The sequence below is a fragment of the Narcine bancroftii genome, chromosome 2 (assembly GCF_036971445.1).
Source record: "Narcine bancroftii isolate sNarBan1 chromosome 2, sNarBan1.hap1, whole genome shotgun sequence".
Taxonomy (NCBI): domain Eukaryota; kingdom Metazoa; phylum Chordata; class Chondrichthyes; order Torpediniformes; family Narcinidae; genus Narcine; species Narcine bancroftii.
The window spans coordinates 135,279,717-135,296,526 of NC_091470.1; positions in this window are offsets into that span (position 1 = coordinate 135,279,717).

Genomic DNA, 16,810 nt, shown 5'->3' on the forward strand with positions numbered 1-16,810 from the left:
CGCCTCTGATTCGCCAGCTATTATTCCCCGCCTCTGATTCCCCGCATCTGATTCCCTGCCTCTGATTCCCCGCCTCTGACTCCACATCTCTGATTCACCACCTCTGATTCATTGCATCTGATTCCCCGCCTCTGATTCCCCATCTCTGATTCCCCATCTCTGATTCCCCAATTCTGATTCACCGCCTCTGATTCCCCAGCTATGTTTCCTCGCCTCTGATTCACGGCCTCTGATTCCCTGCTTCTGATTCTGATTCCCTGACTCTGATTCCCCATCTCTGATTCCGCACATCTAATTCCCTGCCTCTGATTCCCCACCTCTGATTCCCCATATCTGATTCCCCGCCTCTGTTTCCCCGCCTCTGATTCCCCGCCTCTGTTTCCCCATATCTAAGTCCCCGCCTCTGATTCCCCAACTTTGATTCCCCACCTCTGATTCCCCAGCTCTGATTGCCCGCCTCTGATTCCCCGCATCTGATTCCCTGCATCTGATTCCCAGGCTCTGATTCCCTGCCTCTGATTCCCAAACTCTGATTCCCCACCTCTGATTCCCCATATCTGATTCCCCGCCTCTGTTTCCCCGCCTCTGATTCCCCGCCTCTGTTTCCCCATATCTGATTCCCCGCCTCTATTTGCCTGCCTCTGATTCCCCGCCTCTGTTTCCCCATATCTGATTACCCGCCTCTGAATCCCCAACTCTGATTCCCTGCCTCTAATTTCCCAGCTCTGATTCCCAGCCTCTGATTCCCCGTGTCTGATTTCCTGCCTCTGATTCCCCGCCTCTGATTACCCATGTCTGATTCACCGCCTCTGATTCCCCACCTCTGATTCCCCATCTCTGATTCCGCACATCCGAATCACTGCCTCTGATTCCCCAGCTCTGATTCCCCGCCTCTGATTCCCCGCGTCTTATTCCCTGCTTCTGATTCTGATTCCCTGCCTCTGATTCCCCATCTCTGATTCTGCACATCTGATTCCCTGCCTCTGATTCCCCACCTCTGATTCCCCATATCTAATTCCCCACTTCTGATGCACCAACTCTGATTCCCCGCCTCTGATTCCCCGCCTCTGATTCCCCGCCTCTGTTTCCCCATATCTAATTCCCCACCTCTGATGCACCAACTCTGATTCCCCGCCTCTGATTCCCCAGCTCTGATTCCCCGCCTCTGATTCCCCGCATCCGATTCCCCATATCTGATACCCCGCCTCTGTTTCCCCGCCTCTGATTCCCCGCCTCTGTTTCCCCATATCTGATTCCCCGCCTCTGATTCCCAACTATGATTCCCCGCCTCTGATTCCCCAGCTCTGATTCCCTGCCTCTGATTCCCCGCGTTCTATTCCCTGCCTCTGATTCCCCGCCTGTGATTCCCCATCTCTGATTCACCACCTCTGATTCCCCACCTCTGATTCCCCATATCTAATTCCCCGCCTCTGTTTGCCCGCCTCTGATTCCCCGCCTCTGTTTCCCCATATCTGATTCCCCGCCACTGAATCCCAACTCTGATTCCCTGCCTCTGATTCCCCAGCTCTGATTCCCCGCCTTTGATTCCCCCCGTCTGATTCCCAGCCTCTGAATCCCCGTGTCTGATATCCTGCCTCTGATTCCCCGCCTCTGATTCCCCATCTCAGATTCACCGCCTCTGATTCCCCACCTCTGATTCCCCATCTCTGATTCCGCACATCCGATTCCCTGCCTCTGATTCCCCGACTCTGATTCCCCACCTCTGATTCCCCAGCTCTGATTCCCCGCCTCTGATTCCCCAACTCTGATTCCCCGCCTCTGATTCCCCGCCTCTGTTTCCCCATATCTAAGTCCCCGCCTCTGATTCCCCAACTCTGATTCCCCACCTCTGATTCCCCAGCTCTGATTACCCACCTCTGATTCCCCATATCTAATTCCCAGCCTCTGTTTCCCCGCCTCTGATTCCCCGCCACTGTTTCCCCATATCTGATTCTCCGCCTCTGAATCCCCAACTCTGATTCACTGCATCTAATTCCCCAGCTCTGATTCCCGGCCTCTGATTCCCCGTGTCTGATTTCCTGCCTCTGATTCCCCGCCTCTGATTACCCATGTCTGATTCACCGCCTCTGATTCCCCACCTCTGATTCCCCATATCTGATTCCTCGCCTCTGTTTCCCCGCCTCTGATTTCCCGCCTCTGATTCCCCATATCTCATTCCCCGCCTCTGATTCCCCATCTCTGATTCCCGGACTCTGATTCCCCACCTCTGATTCCCGGCCTCTGATTCGCTGCTTCTGATTCTGATTCCCTGCCTCTGATTCCCCATCTCTGATTCCGCACATCTAATTCCCCGCCTCTGTTTCCCCACCTCTGATTCCCCGCCTCTGTTTCCCCATATCTAAGTCCCCGCCTCTGATTCCCCAACTTTGATTCCCCACCTCTGATTCCCCAGCTCTGATTCCCCGCCTCTGATTCCCCGCATCTGATTCCCTGCATCTGATTCCCAGCCTCTTATTCCCTGCCTCTGATTCCCAAACTCTGATTCCCCACCTCTGATTCCCCATATCTGATTCCCCGCCTCTGTTTCCCCGCCTCTGATTCCCCGCCTCTGTTTCCCCATATCTGATTCCCCGCCTCTATTTGCCCGCCTCTGATTCCCCGCCTCTGTTTCCCCATATCTGATTACCCGCCTCTGAATCCCCAACTCTGATTCCCTGCCTCTAATTTCCCAGCTCTGATTCCCCGCCTCTGATTCCCCGCCTCTGATTACCCATGTCTGATTCACCGCCTCTGATTCCCCACCTCTGATTCCCCATCTCTGATTCCGCACATCCGATTCACTGCCTCTGATTCCCCAACTCTGATTCCCCGCCTCTGATTCCCAGCGTCTTATTCCCTGCTTCTGATTCTGATTCCCTGCCTCTGATTCCCCATCTCTGATTCTGCACATCTGATTCCCTGCCTCTGATTCCCCACCTCTGATTCGCCATATCTGATTCCCCGCCTCTGTTTCCCTGCCTCTGATTCCCCGCCTCTGTTTCCCCATATCTAAGTCCCCGCCTCTGATTCCCCAACTCTGATTCCCCACCTCTGATTCCACAGCTCTGATTCCCCGCTTCTGATTCCCCGCATCTGATTCCCTGCATCTGATTCCCAGCCTCTGATTCCCTGCCTCTGATTCCCAACCTCTGATTCCCCACCTCTGATTCCCCATATCTGATTCCCCGCCTCTGTTTCCCCGCCTCTGATTCCCCGCCTCTGTTTCCCCATATCTGATTCCCCGCCTCTATTTCCCTTCCTCTGATTCCCAGCCTCTGATTCCCCATATCTGATTCCCCGCCTCTGATTCCCCAACTCTGATTCCCCGCCTCTGATTCCCCAGCTCTGAATCCCCGCATCTGATTCCCCGCGTCTGATTACCGGCCTCTGATTCCCCGCTCTGATTCCCCATCTCTGATTCACAACCTCTGATTCCCCACCTCTGATTCCCCATATCTGATTTGCCGCCTCTGTTTCCCCGCCTCTGATTCCCCACCTCTGATTCCCCGCTTCTGATTCACCAGCTATGATTCCCCGCCTCTGATTCCCCGCATCTGATTCCCTGCCTCTGATTCCCCGCCTCTGATTCCACATCTCTGATTCACCACCTCTGATTCATTGCGTCTGATTCCCCGCCTCTGTTTCCCCGCCTCTGATTCCCCGCCTCTGTTTCCCCATATCTAAGTCCACGCCTCTGATTCCCCAACTCTGATTCCCCACCTCTGATTCCCCAGCTCTGATTCCCCGCCTCTGATTCCCCGCATCTGATTCCCTGCATCTGATTCCCAGCCTCTGATTCCCTGCCTCTGATTCCCAACCTCTGATTCCGCACCTCTGATTCCCCATATCTGATTCCCCGCCTCTATTTCCCCGCCTCTGTTTCCCCGCCTCTGATTCCCCGCCTCTGTTTCCCCATATCTGTCCCCGCCTCTGATTCCCCAACTCTGATTCCCCACCTCTGATTCCCCAGCTCTGATTCCCCGCCTCTGATTCCCCGCATCTGATTCCCTGCATCTGATTCCCAGCCTCTGATTCCCTGCCTCTGATTCCCAACCTCTGATTCCCCACCTCTGATTCCCCATATCTGATTCCCCGCCTCTGTTTCCCCGCCTCTGATTCCCCGCCTCTGTTTCCCCATATCTGATTCCCCGCCTCTATTTCCCCGCCTCTGATTCCCAGCCTCTGATTCCCCATATCTGATTCCCCGCCTCTGATTCCCCAACTCTGATTCCCCGCCTCTGATTCCCCAGCTCTGAATCCCCGCATCTGATTCCCCAGCTCTGAATCCCCGCATCTGATTCCCCGCGTCTGATTACCGGCCTCTGATTCCCCGCTCTGATTCCCCATCTCTGATTCACAACCTCTGATTCCCCACCTCTGATTTGCCGCCTCTGTTTCCCCGCATCTGATTCGCCAGCTATGATTCCCCGCCTCTGATTCCCCGCATCTGATTCCCTGCCTCTGATTCCCCGCCTCTGATTCCACATCTCTGATTCACCACCTCTGATTCATTGCGTCTGATTCCCCGCCTCTGATTCCCCATCTCTGATTCCCCATCTCTGATTCCCCAATTCTGATTCACCGCCTCTTATTCCCCAGCTATGTTTCCTCGCCTCTGATTCCCGGCCTCTGATTCCCTGCTTCTGATTCTGATTCCCTGACTCTGATTCCCCATCTCTGATTCCGCACATCTAATTCCCTGCCTCTGATTCCCCACCTCTGATTCCCCATATCTGATTCCCCGCCTCTGTTTCCCCGCCTCTGATTCCCCGCCTCTGTTTCCCCATATCTAAGTCCCCGCCTCTGATTCCCCAACTTTGATTCCACACCTCTGATTCCCCAGCTCTGATTGCCCGCCTCTGATTCCCCGCATCTGATTCCCTGCATCTGATTCCCAGGCTCTGATTCCCTGCCTCTGATTCCCAAACTCTGATTCCCCACCTCAGATTCCCCATTTCTGATTCCCCGCCTCTGTTTCCCCGCCTCTGATTCCCCGCCTCTGTTTCCCCATATCTGATTCCCCGCCTCTATTTGCCTGCCTCTGATTCCCCGCCTCTGTTTCCCCATATCTGATTACACGCCTCTGAATCCCCAACTCTGATTCCCTGCCTCTAATTTCCCAGCTCTGATTCCCCGCCTCTGATTCCCCGTGTCTGATTTCCTGCCTCTGATTCCCCGCCTCTGATTACCCATGTCTGATTCACCGCCTCTGATTCCCCACCTCTGATTCCCCATCTCTGATTCCGCACATCCGAATCACTGCCTCTGATTCCCCAGCTCTGATTCCCCGCCTCTGATTCCCCGCGTCTTATTCCCTGCTTCTGATTCTGATTCCCTGCCTCTGATTCCCCATCTCTGATTCTGCACATCTGATTCCCTGCCTCTGATTCCCCACCTCTGATTCCCCATATCTGATTCCCCGCCTCTGATTCCCCACCTCTGATTCCCGGCCTCTTATTACCAGCATCTGATTCCAGGCCTCTGATACCCGGCCTCTGATTCCCCGCTTCTGATTCTGATTCCCTGCCTCTGATTCTCCATCTCTGATTCCGCACATCTGATTCCCTGCCTCTGATTCCCCACCTCTGATTCCCCATATCTGATTCCCTGCCTCTGTTTCCCCGCCTCTGATTCCCCGCCTCTGTTTCCCCATATCGAATTCCCCACCTCTGATGCACCAACTCTGATTCCCCGACTCTGATTCCCCAGCTCTGATTCCCCGCCTCTGATTCCCCGCATCCGATTCCCCATATCTGATTCCCCGCCTCTGTTTCCCCGCCTCTGTTTCCCCGCCTCTGATTCCCCGCCTCTGTTTCCCCATATCTGATTCCCCACCTCTGATTCCCAACTATGATTCCCCGCCTCTGATTCCCCAGCTCTGATTCCCTGCCTCTGATTCCCCGCGTTCTATTCCCTGCCTCTGATTCCCCGCCTGTGATTCCCCATCTCTGATTCACCACCTCTGATTCCCCACCTCTGATTCCCCATATCTAATTCCCCGCCTCTGTTTGCCCGCCTCTGATTCCCCGCCTCTGTTTCCCCATATCTGATTCCCCGCCACTGAATCCCCAACTCTGATTCCCTGCCTCTGATTCCCCAGCTCTGATTCCCCGCCTTTGAATCCCCCCGTCTGATTCCCAGCCTCTGAATCCCCGTGTCTGATATCATGCCTCTGATTCCCCGCCTCTGATTCCCCATCTCAGATTCACCGCCTCTGATTCCCCACCTCTGATTCCCCATCTCTGATTCCGCACATCCGATTCCCTGCCTCTGATTCCCCGACTCTGATTCACCACCTCTGATTCCCCAGTTCTGATTCCCCGCCTCTGATGCCCCAACTCTGATTCCCTGCCTCTGATTCCCCGCCTCTGTTTCCCCATATCTAAGTCCCCGCCTCTGATTCCCCAACTCTGATTCCCCACCTCTGATTCCCCAGCTCTGATTACCCACCTCTGATTCCCCATCTCTGATTCCGCACATCTGATTCCCTGCCTCTGATTCCCCACCTCTGTTTCCCCATATCTAAGTCCCCGCCTCTGATTCCCCAACTTTGATTCCCCACCTCTGATTCCCCAGCTCTGATTCCCCGCCTCTGATTCCCCGCATCTGATTCCCTGCCTCTGATTCCCCGCCTCTGATTCCACATCTCTGATTCACCACCTCTGATTCATTGCGTCTGATTCCCCGCCTCTGATTCCCCATCTCTGATTCCCCATCTCTGATTCCCCAATTCTGATTCACCGCCTCTTATTCCCCAGCTATGTTTCCTCGCCTCTGATTCCCGGCCTCTGATTCCCTGCTTCTGATTCTGATTCCCTGACTCTGATTCCCCATCTCTGATTCCGCACATCTAATTCCCTGCCTCTGATTCCCCACCTCTGATTCCCCATATCTGATTCCCCGCCTCTGTTTCCCCGCCTCTGATTCCCCGCCTCTGTTTCCCCATATCTAAGTCCCCGCCTCTGATTCCCCAACTTTGATTCCCCACCTCTGATTCCCCAGCTCTGATTGCCCGCCTCTGATTCCCCGCATCTGATTCCCTGCATCTGATTCCCAGGCTCTGATTCCCTGCCTCTGATTCCCAAACTCTGATTCCCCACCTCAGATTCCCCATATCTGATTCCCCGCCTCTGTTTCCCCGCCTCTGATTCCCCGCCTCTGTTTCCCCATATCTGATTCCCCGCCTCTATTTGCCTGCCTCTGATTCCCCGCCTCTGATTCCCCATATCTGATTACACGCCTCTGAATCCCCAACTCTGATTCCCTGCCTCTAATTTCCCAGCTCTGATTCCCCGCCTCTGATTCCCCGTGTCTGATTTCCTGCCTCTGATTCCCCGCCTCTGATTACCCATGTCTGATTCACCGCCTCTGATTCCCCACCTCTGATTCCCCATCTCTGATTCCGCACATCCGAATCACTGCCTCTGATTCCCCAGCTCTGATTCCCCGCCTCTGATTCCCCGCGTCTTATTCCCTGCTTCTGATTCTGATTCCCTGCCTCTGATTCCCCATCTCTGATTCTGCACATCTGATTCCCTGCCTCTGATTCCCCACCTCTGATTCCCCATATCTGATTCCCCGCCTCTGATTCCCCACCTCTGATTCCCGGCCTCTTATTACCAGCATCTGATTCCAGGCCTCTGATACCCGGCCTCTGATTCCCCGCTTCTGATTCTGATTCCCTGCCTCTGATTCTCCATCTCTGATTCCGCACATCTGATTCCCTGCCTCTGATTCCCCACCTCTGATTCCCCATATCTAATTCCCTGCCTCTGTTTCCCCGCCTCTGATTCCCCGCCTCTGTTTCCCCATATCGAATTCCCCACCTCTGATGCACCAACTCTGATTCCCCGACTCTGATTCCCCAGCTCTGATTCCCCGCCTCTGATTCCCCGCATCCGATTCCCCATATCTGATTCCCCGCCTCTGTTTCCCCGCCTCTGTTTCCCCGCCTCTGATTCCCCGCCTCTGTTTCCCCATATCTGATTCCCCGCCTCTGATTCCCAACTATGATTCCCCGCCTCTGATTCCCCAGCTCTGATTCCCTGCCTCTGATTCCCCGCGTTCTATTCCCTGCCTCTGATTCCCCGCCTGTGATTCCCCATCTCTGATTCACCACCTCTGATTCCCCACCTCTGATTCCCCATATCTAATTCCCCGCCTCTGTTTGCCCGCCTCTGATTCCCCGCCTCTGTTTCCCCATATCTGATTCCCCGCCACTGAATCCCCAACTCTGATTCCCTGCCTCTGATTCCCCAGCTCTGATTCCCCGCCTTTGAATCCCCCCGTCTGATTCCCAGCCTCTGAATCCCCGTGTCTGATATCCTGCCTCTGATTCCCCGCCTCTGATTCCCCATCTCAGATTCACCGCCTCTGATTCCCCACCTCTGATTCCCCATCTCTGATTCCGCACATCCGATTCCCTGCCTCAGATTCCCCGACTCTGATTCACCACCTCTGATTCCCCAGTTCTGATTCCCCGCCTCTGATTCCCCAACTCTGATTCCCCGCCTCTGATTCCCCGCCTCTGTTTCCCCATATCTAAGTCCCCGCCTCTGATTCCCCAACTCTGATTCCCCACCTCTGATTCCCCAGCTCTGATTACCCACCTCTGATTCCCCATCTCTGATTCCGCACATCTGATTCCCTGCCTCTGATTCCCCACCTCTGTTTCCCCATATCTAAGTCCCCGCCTCTGATTCCCCAACTTTGATTCCCCACCTCTGATTCCCCAGCTCTGATTCCCCGCCTCTGATTCCCCGCATCTGATTCCCTGCATCTGATTCCCAGCCTCTGATTCCCTGCCTCTGATTCCCAACCTCTGATTCCCCACCTCTGATTCCCCATATCTGATTCCCCGCCTCTCTTTCCCCGCCTCTGATTCACCGCCTCTGTTTCCCCATATCTGATTCCCCGCCTCTATTTGCAAGCCTCTGATTCCCCGCCTCTGTTTCCCCATATCTGATTCCCCGCCTCTGAATCCCCAACTCTGATTCCCTGCCTCTAATTTCCCAGCTCTGATTCCCCGCCTCTGATTCCCCGTGTCTGATTTCCTGCCTCTGATTCCCCGCCTCTGATTACCCATGTCTGATTCACCGCCTCTGATTCCCCACCTCTGATTCCCCATCTCTGATTCCGCACATCCGATTCCCTGCCTCTGATTCCCTGCCTCTGATTCACTGCCTCTGCTTCCCCAGCTCTGATTTCCCGCCTCTGATTCCCCGCGTCTTATCCCCTGCTTCTGATTCTGATTCCCTGCCTCTGATTCCCCATCTCTGATTCCGCACATCTGATTCCCTGCCTCTGATTCCCCACCTCTGATTCCCCATATCTGATTCCCCGCCTCTGTTTCCCCGCCTCTGATTCCCCGCCTCTGATTCCCCAACTCTGATTCCGCACCTCTGATTCCCCAGCTCTGATTCCCCGCCTCTGAGCCCCGCATCTGATTCCCTGCATCTGATTCCCAGCCTCTGATTCCCTGCCTCTGATTCCCAACCTCTGATTCCCCACCTCTGATTCCCCATATCTGATTCCCCGCCTCTGTTTCCCCGTCTCTGATTCCCCGCCTCTGTTTCCCCATATCTGATTCCCCGCCTCTATTTGCCCACCTCTGATTCCCCACCTCTGTTTCCCCATCTCTGATTCCCCGCCACTGAATCCCCAACTCTGATTCCCTGCATCTAATTCCCCAGCTCTGATTCCCCGCCTCTGATTCCCCGTGTCTGATTTCCTGCCTCTGATTCCCCGCCTCTGATTACCCATGTCTGATTCACCGCCTCTGATTCCCCACCTCTGATTCCCCATCTCTGATTCCGCACATCCGATTCCCTGCCTCTGAATCCCCGCCTCTGATTCACCGCCTCTGATTCCCGGCCTCTGATTTCCCGCCTCTAATTCCCTGCCACTGATACCCCGCCCCTGATTCCCCGCCTCTGATTCCCCATATCTCATTCCCCGCCTCTGAATCCCCATCTCTGATTCCCGGACTCTGATTCCCCACCTCTGATTCCCGGCCTCTTATTCCCGGCATCTGATTCCGGCCTCTGATTCCCGGCCTCTGATTCCCTGCTTCTGATTCTGATTCCCTGCCTTTGATTCCCCATCTCTGATTCCGCACATCTGATTCCCTGCCTCTGATTCCCCACCTCTGAATCCCCATATCTGATTCCCCACCTCTGTTTCCCCGCCTCTGATTCCACACCTCTGTTTCCCAATATCTAAGTCCCCGCCTCTGATTCCCCAACTCTGATTCCCCACCTCTGATTCCCCAGCTCTGATTCCCCGCCTCTGATTCCCCGCATCTGATTCCCTGCATCTGATTCCAAGCCTCTGATTCCCTGCCTCTGATTCCCAAACTCTGATTCCCCACCTCTGATTCCCCATATCTGATTCCCCGCCTCTGTTTCCCCGCCTCTGATTCCCCGCCTCTGTTTCCCCATATCTAATTCCCCACCTCTGATGCACCAACTCTGATTCCCCGCCTCTGATTCCCCAGCTCTGATTCCCCGCCTCTGATTCCCCGCATCCGATTCCCCATATCTGATTCCCCGCCTCTGTTTCCCCGCCTCTGATTCCCCGCCTCTGTTTCCCCATATCTGATTCCCCGCCTCTGATTCCCAACTATGATTCCCCGCCTCTGATTCCCCAGCTCTGATTCCCTGCCTCTGATTCCCCGCGTTCTATTCCCTGCCTCTGATTCCCCGCCTGTGATTCCCCATCTCTGATTCACCACCTCTGATTCCCCACCTCTGATTCCCCATATCTAATTCCCCGCCTCTGTTTGCCCGCCTCTGATTCCCCGCCTCTGTTTCCCCATATCTGATTCCCCGCCACTGAATCCCCAACTCTGATTCCCTGCCTCTGATTCCCCAGCTCTGATTCCCCGCCTTTGATTCCCCCCGTCTGATTCCCAGCCTCTGAATCCCCGTGTCTGATATCCTGCCTCTGATTCCCCGCCTCTGATTCCCCATCTCAGATTCACCGCCTCTGATTCCCCACCTCTGATTCCCCATCTCTGATTCCGCACATCCGATTCCCTGCCTCTGATTCCCCGACTCTGATTCCCCGCCTCTGATTCCCCAACTCTGATTCCCCGCCTCTGATTGCCCGCCTCTGTTTCCCCATATCTAATTCCCCGCCTCTGATTCCCCAACTCTGATTCCCCACCTCTGATTCCCCAGCTCTGATTACCCACCTCTGATTCCCCATATCTAATTCCCTGCCTATGTTTCCCCGCCTCTGATTCCCCGCCACTATTTCCCCATATCTGATTCTCCGCCTCTGAATCCCCAACTCTGATTCCATGCATCTAATTCCCCAGCTCTGATTCCCCGCCTCTGATTCGCCGTGTCTGATTTCCTGCCTCTGATTCCCCGCCTCTGATTACCCATGTCTGATTCACTGCCTCTGATTCCCCACCTCTGATTCCCCATCTCTGATTCCGCACATCCGACTCCCAGCCTCTGATTCCCCATCTCTGATTCCCCGCCTCTGATTCCCCAACTCTGATTCCCTACCTCTGATTCCCCTGCTCTGATTCCCCACCTCTGATTCCCCGTGTTTGATCCCCTGCCTCTGATTCCCCGCCTCTGATTCCCCATCTCTGATTCACCGCCTTTGATTCGCCTCCTCTGCTTCCCCATATCTGATTCCTCGCCTCTGTTTCCCCGCCTCTGATTCCCCGCCTCTGATTCCCCATCTCTGATTCCCGGACTCTGATTCCCCACCTCTGATTCCCGGCCTCTGATTCGCTGCTTCTGATTCTGATTCCCTGCCTCTGATTCCCCATCTCTGATTCCGCACATCTAATTCCCTGCCTCTGATTCCCCACCTCTGATTCCCCGTATCTGATTCCCCGCCTCTGTTTCCCCGCCTCTGATTCCCCGCATCTGTTTCCCCATATCTAAGTCCCCGCCTCTGATTCCCAAACTTTGATTCCCCACCTCTGATTCCCCAGCTCTGATTCCCCGCCTCTGAGTCCCCGCCTCTGATTCCCTGCATCTGATTCCCAGCCTCTGATTCCCTGCCTCTGATTCCCAAACTCTGATTCCCCACCTCTGATTCCCCATATCTGATTCCCCGCCTCTGTTTCCCCGCCTCTGATTCCCCGCCTCTGTTTCCCCATATCTGATTCCCCGCCTCTATTTGCCCACCTCTGATTCCCCGCCTCTGTTTCCCCATATCTGATTACCCGCATCTGAATCCCCAACTCTGATTCCCTGCCTCTAATTTCCCAGCTCTGATTCCCCGCCTCTGATTCCCCGTGTCTGATTTCCTGCCTCTGATTCACCGCCTCTGATTCCCCACCTCTGATTCCCCATCTCTGATTCCGCACATCCGATTCACTGCCTCTGATTCCCCAGCTCTGATTCCCCGCCTCTGATTCCCCGCGTCTTATTCCCTGCATCTGATTCTGATTCCCTGCCTCTGATTCCCCATCTCTGATTCCCCAACTCTAATTCCCCGCCTCTGATTCCCCGCCCCTGTTTCCCCATATCTGATTCCCCGCCTCTGATTCCCCAACTCTGATTCCCCGCCACTGATTCCCCAGCTCTGATTCCCCGCCTCTGATTCCCCGTGTTTGATTCACTGCCTCTGATTCCCCGCCTCTGATTCCGCATCTCTGATTCACCGCATTTGATTCGCCACCTCTGATTCCCCATATCTGATTCCTCGCCTCTGTTACCCCGCCTCTGATTCCCCGCCTCTGATTCTCCATATCTCATTCCGCGCCTCTGAATCCCCATCTCTGATTCCCGGACTCTGATTCCCCACCTCTGATTCCCGGCCTCTTATTCCCAGCATCTGATTCCAGGCCTCTGTTTCCCGGCCTCTGATTCCCCGCTTCTGATTCTGATTCCCTGCCTCTGATTCCCCATCTCTGATTCCGCACATCTGATTCCCTGCCTCTGATTCCCCTCCTCTGATTCCCCACCTCTGTTTCCCCGCCTCTGATTCCCCGCCTCTGTTTCCCCGCCTCTGATTCCCCGCCTCTGTTTCCCCATATCTAATTCCCCACCTCTGATGCACCAACTCTGATTCCCCGCCTCTGATTCCCCAGCTCTGATTCCCCGACTCTGATTCCCCGCATCCGATTCCCCATATCTGATTCCCCGCCTCTGTTTCCCCATATCTGATTCCCCGCCTCTGATTCCCAACTATGATTCCGCGCCTCTGATTCCCCAGCTCTGATTCCCCGCCTTTGATTCCCCCCGTCTGATTCCCAGCCTCTGAATCCCCGTGTCTGATATCCTGCCTCTGATTCCCCGCCTCTGATTCCTCATCTCAGATTCACCGCCTCTGATTCCCCACCTCTGATTCCCCATCTCTGATTCCGCACATCCGCTTCCCTGCCTCTGATTCCCCGACTCTGATTCCCCACCTCTGATTCCCCAGCTCTGATTCCCCGCCTCTGATTCCCCAACTCTGATTCCCCGCCTCTGATAACCCAGCTCTGATTCCCCGCCTCTGATTCCCCGTGTTTGATTCCCTGCCTCTGATTCCCCGCCTCTGATTCCCCATCTCTGATTCACCGCCTTTGATTCGCCACCTCTGATTCCCCATATCTGATTCCTCACCTCTGTTTCCCCATATCTGAATCCCCGCCTCTTAATCCCCAACTCTGATTCCCTGCCTCTGATTCCCCAGCTCTGATTCCCCGCCTTTGATTCCCCCCGTCTGATTCCCAGCCTCTGAATCCCCGTGTCTGATATCCTGCCTCTGATTCCCCGCCTCTGATTCCTCATTTCAGATTCACCGCCTCTGATTCCCCACCTCTGATTCCCCATCTCTGATTCCGCACATCCGCTTCCCTGCCTCTGATTCCCCGACTCTGATTCCCCACCTCTGATTCCCCAGCTCTGATTCCCCGCCTCTGATTCCCCAACTCTGATTCCCCGCCTCTGATAACCCAGCTCTGATTCCCCGCCTCTGATTCCCCGTGTTTGATTCCCTGCCTCTGATTCCCCGCCTCTGATTCCCCATCTCTGATTCACCGCCTTTGATTCGCCACCTCTGATTCCCCATATCTGATTCCTCACCTCTGTTTCCCCGCCTCTGATTCCCCGCCTCTGATTCCCCATATCTCATTCCCCGCCTCTGATTCCCCATCTCTGATTCCCGGACTCTGATTCCCCACCTCTGATTCCCGGCCTATTATTCCCGGCATCAGATTCCGGCCTCTGATTCCCGGCCTCTGATTCCCTGCTTCTGATTCTGATTCCCTGCCTCTGATTCCCCATTTCTGATTCCGCACATCTAATTCCCTGCCTCTGATTCCCCACCTCTGATTCCCCATATCTGATTCCCCAACTCTAATTCCCCGCCTCTGAATCCCCGCCCCTGTTTCCCCATATCTGATTCCCCGCCTCTGATTCCCCAACTCTGATGCCCCGCCACTGATTCCCCAGCTCTGATTCCCCGCCTCTGATTCCCCGTGTTTGATTCACTGCTTCTGATTCCCCGCCTCTGATTCCGCATCTCTGATTCACCACATTTGATTCGCCACCTCTGATTCCCCATATCTGATTCCTCGCCTCTGTTTCCCCGCCTCTGATTCCCCGCCTCTGATTCTCCATATCTCATTCCGCGCCTCTGAATCCCCATCTCTGATTCCCGGACTCTGATTCCCCACCTCTGATTCCCGGCCTATTATTCCCAGCATCTGATTCCAGGCCTCTGATTCCCGGCCTCTGATTCCCCGCTTCTGATTCTGATTCCCTGCCTCTGATTCCCCATCTCTGATTCCGCACATCTGATTCCCTGCCTCTGATTCCCCTCCTCTGATTCCCCATATCTGATTCCCCACCTCTGTTTCCCCGCCTCTGATTCCCCGCCTCTGTTTCCCCATATCTAATTCCCCACCTCTGATGCACCAACTCTGATTCCCCGCCTCTGATTCCCCAGCTCTGATTCCCCGACTCTGATTCCCCGCATCCGATTCCCCATATCTGATTCCCCGCCTCTGTTTCCCCATATCTGATTCCCCGCCTCTGATTCCCAACTATGATTCCCCGCCTCTGATTCCCCAGCTCTGATTCCCTGCCTCTGATTCCCCTCGTTCTATTCCCTGCCTCTGATTCCCCGCCTGTGATTCCCCATCTCTGATTCACCACCTCTGATTATCCACCGCTGATTTCCCATATCTAATTCCCCGCCTCTGTTTGCCCGCCTTTGATTCCCTGCCTCTGTTTCCCCATATCTGATTCCCCGCCTCTGAATCCCCAACTCTGATTCCCTGCCTCTGATTCCCCAGCTCTGATTCCCCGCCTTTGATTCCCCCCGTCTGATTCCCAGCCTCTGAATCCCCGTGTCTGATATCCTGCCTCTGATTCCCCGCCTCTGATTCCCCATCTCTGATTCCGCACATCCGCTTCCCTGCCTCTGATTCCCCGACTCTGATTCCCCACCTCTGATTCCCCAGCTCTGATTCCCCGCCTCTGATTCCCCAACTCTGATTCCCCGCCTCTGATAACCCAGCTCTGATTCCCCGCCTCTGATTCCCCGTGTTTGATTCCCTGCCTCTGATTCCCCGCCTCTGATTCCCCATCTCTGATTCACCGCCTTTGATTCGCCACCTCTGATTCCCCATATCTGATTCCTCACCTCTGTTTCCCCGCCTCTGATTCCCCGCCTCTGATTCCCCATATCTCATTCCCCGCCTCTGATTCCCCATCTCTGATTCCCGGACTCTGATTCCCCACCTCTGATTCCCGGCCTATTATTCCCGGCATCAGATTCCGGCCTCTGATTCCCGGCCTCTGATTCCCTGCTTCTGATTCTGATTCCCTGCCTCTGATTCCCCATTTCTGATTCCGCACATCTAATTCCCTGCCTCTGATTCCCCACCTCTGATTCCCCATATCTGATTCCCCGCCTCTGTTTCCCCGCCTCTGATTCCCTGCCTCTGTTTCCCCATATCTAAGTCCCCGCCTCTGATTCCCCAACTCTGATTCCCCACCTCTGACTCCCCAGCTCTGATTACCCACCTCTGATTCCCCATATCTGATTCCCCGCCTCTGTTTCCCCGCCTCTGATTCCCCGCCACTGTTTCCCCATATCTGATTCCCCGCCTCTGAATCCCCAACTCTGATTCCCTGCATCTAATTCCCCAGCTCTGATTCCCCGCCTCTGATTCCCCGTGTCTGATTTCCTGCCTCTGATTCCCTGCCTCTGATTACCCATGTCTGATTCACCGCCTCTGATTCCCCACCTCTGATTCCCCATCTCTGATTCCGCACATCCGATTCCCAGCCTCTGATTCCCCATCCCTGATTCCCCGCCTCTGATTCCCCAACTCTGATTCCCCACCTCCGATTCCCCAGCTCTCATTCCCCGCCTCTGATTCCCCGTGTTTGATTCCCTGCCTCTGATTCCCCGCCTCTGATTCCCCATCTCTGATTCACCGCCTTTGATTCGCCACCTCTGATTCCCCATATCTGATTCCTCGCCTCTGTTTACCCGCCTCTGATTCCCCGCCTCTGATCCCCCATATCTCATTCCCCGCCTCTGATTCCCCATCTCTGATTCCCGGACTCTGATTCCCCACCTCTGATTCCCGGCCTCTGATTCCCTGCTTCTGATTCTGATTCCCTGCCTCTGATTCCCCATCTCTGATTCCGCACATCTAATTCCCTGCCTCTGATTCCCCACCTCTGATTCCCCATATCTGATTCCCCGCCTCTGTTTCCCCGCCTCTGATTCCCCGCCTCTGTTTCCCCATATCTAAGTCCCCGCCTCTGATTCCCCAACTTTGATTCCCCACCTCTGATTCCCCAGCTCTGATTCCCCGCCTCTGATTCCCCGCATCTGA